Raw genomic sequence first — 2529 nt, 5'->3', positions numbered from 1 at the left:
CCTCCTCCTGCTCCTCCTCCTCCTGCTCCTGCTCCTCCTCCTGCTCCTCCTCCTGCTCCTCCTCCTGCTCCTCCTCCTGCTCCTCCTCCTGCTCCTACTGCTCCTCCTGATCCTCCTCCTCCTGCTCCTCCTCCTGCTCCTCCTGCGCCTCCTCCTCCTGCTCCTCCTCCTGCTCCTCCTCGTCCTGGTCCTCCTCTTGCTCCTCCTCCTGCTCGTCCTCCTGCGCCTCCTCCTCCTGCTCCTCCTCCTGCTCCTCCTGCTCCTCTTGCTCCTCCTGCTCCTCCTCCTGCTCCTACTCCTCCTCCTGCTCCTCCTCCTGCTCCTTCTCCTCCTGCTCCTTCTCCTCCTGCTCCTTCTACTCCTGCTCCTCCTCCTGCTCCTCCTCCTGCTCCTCCTCCTGCTCCTCCTCCTGCTCCTCCTCCTGCTCCTACTCCTCCTCCTGCTCCTCCTCCTGCTCCATCTCCTCCTGCTCCTTCTCCTCCTGCTCCTTCTCCTCCTGCTCCTCCTCCTGCTCCTCCTGCTCCTCCTCCTGCTCCTCCTCCTCTTGCTACTCCTCCTGCTCCTCCTCCTGCTCCTCCTCCTGCTCCTCCTCCTCCTGCTCCTTCTCCTGCTCCTCCTGCTCCTGCTCCTCCTCCTGCTCCTCCTCCTGCTCCTCCTGCTCCTGCTCCTCCTCCTGCTCCTCCTCCTGCTCCTGCTCCTCCTCCTGCTCCTCCTCCTGCCCCTCCTCCTGCTCCTCCTCCTGCTCCTCCTGCTCCTCCTCCTCCTGCTCCTCCTCCTGCTCCTCCTCCTGCTCCTCCTGCGCCTCCTGCTCCTCCTCCTGCTCCTCCTCGTCCTGGTCCTCCTCTTGCTCCTCCTCCTGCTCCTCCTCCTGCTCCTCCTCCTGCTCCTACTCCTCCTCCTGCTCCTCCTCCTGCTCCATCTCCTCCTGCTCCTTCTCCTCCTGCTCCTCCTCCTCCTGTTCCTCCTGCTCCTCCTGCTCCTCCTCCTGCTCCTCCTCCTGCTCCTGCTCCTCCTCCTGCTCCTCCTGCTACTCCTCCTGTTCCTCCTCTACCTGCTCATCCTCCTCCTGCTCCTCCTCCTGCTCCTCCTCCTGCTCCTCCTCCTGCTCCTCCTCCTCCTGCTCCTGCTCCACCTCCTGCTCCTCCTGCTCCTCCTCCTGCTCCTCCTCCTGCACCTCCTCCTGCTCCTCCTGCTCCTCATCCTGCTCCTGCTCCTCCTCCTGCTCCTCCTCCTGCTCCTCCTCCTCCTGCTCCTCTTCCTCCTGCTCCTCCTCCTGCTCCTCCTATTCCTGCTCCTCCTCCTGCTCCTCCTCCTGCTCCTCCTCCTGCTCCTCCTCCTGCTCCTCCTGCTCCTGCTCTTCCTCCTGCTCCTTCTCCTCCTGCTCCTCCTCCTGCTCCTCCTCCTCCTGCTCCACCTCTTCCTGCTCCTCCTCCTGCTCCTCCTCCTGCTCCTTCTCCTCCTGCTCCTTCTCCTCCTGCTCCTCCTCCTCCTGTTCCTCCTGCTCCTCCTGCTCCTCCTCCTGCTCCTCCTCCTGCTCCTCCTCGTCCTGGTCCTCCTCTTGCTCCTCCTCCTGCTCCTCCTCCTGCTCCTCCTCCTGCTCCTACTCCTCCTCCTGCTCCTCCTCCTGCTCCTTCTCCTCCTGCTCCTTCTCCTCCTGCTCCTCCTCCTCCTGTTCCTCCTGCTCCTCCTGCTCCTCCTCCTGCTCCTCCTCCTGCTCCTCCTGCTCCTCCTCCTGTTCCTCCTCTACCTGCTCATCCTCCTCCTGCTCCTCCTCCTGCTCCTCCTCCTGCTCCTCCTCCTGCTCCTCCTCCTCCTCCTGCTCCTGCTCCTCCTCCTGCTCCTCCTCCTGCTCCTCCTCCTCCTGCTCCTGCTCCACCTCCTGCTCCTCCTGCTCCTCCTCCTGCTCCTCCTCCTGCTCCTCCTGCTGCTCCTCCTGCTCCTCCTCCTGCTCCTCCTCCTACTCCTCTTCCTGCTCCTCCTCCTGCTCCTCCTCCTGCTCTTCTTCCTGCTCCTACTCCTCCTTCTGCTCCTCCTCCTGCTCCTCCTCCTGCTCCTCCTCCTGCTCCTCCTCCTGCTCCTCCTCCTGCTCCTTCTCCTCCTGCTCCTTCTCTTCCTGATCCTCCTCCTGCTCCTCCTCCTGCTCCTCCTGCTCCTCCTCCTGCTCCTCCTCCTCTTGCTCCTCCTCCTGCTCCTCCTCCTGCTCCTCCTCCTGCTCCTCCTCCTGCTCCTGCTCCTCCTCCTCCTGCTCCTCCTCCTGCTCCTCCTCCTCCTGCTCCTCCTCCTCCTGCTCCTGCTCCTCCTCCTGCTCCTCCTCCTGCTCCTCCTCCTGCTCCTCCTCCTGCTCCTCCTGCTCCTCCTGCTCCTCCTGCTCCTGCTCCTCCTCCTGCTCCTCCTGCGCCTCCTCCTCCTGCTCCTCCTCCTGCTCCTCCTCGTCCTGGTCCTCCTCTTGCTCCTCCTCCTGCTCCTCCTCCTGCGGCTCCTCCTCCTGCTCCTCCTCCTGCTCCTCCTGCTCCTCTTGCTCCTCCTGCT

This window comes from Petromyzon marinus, unplaced genomic scaffold, assembly GCF_048934315.1.
Source record: "Petromyzon marinus isolate PM22_M1 ecotype Great Lakes invasive population unplaced genomic scaffold, UKy_Petmar_22M1.pri1.0 PM_Scaffold_7, whole genome shotgun sequence".
Taxonomy (NCBI): Eukaryota; Metazoa; Chordata; class Hyperoartia; order Petromyzontiformes; family Petromyzontidae; genus Petromyzon; species Petromyzon marinus.
The sequence above is the reverse complement of the archived record's forward strand: the minus strand, read 5'-3'. Positions refer to the sequence as shown.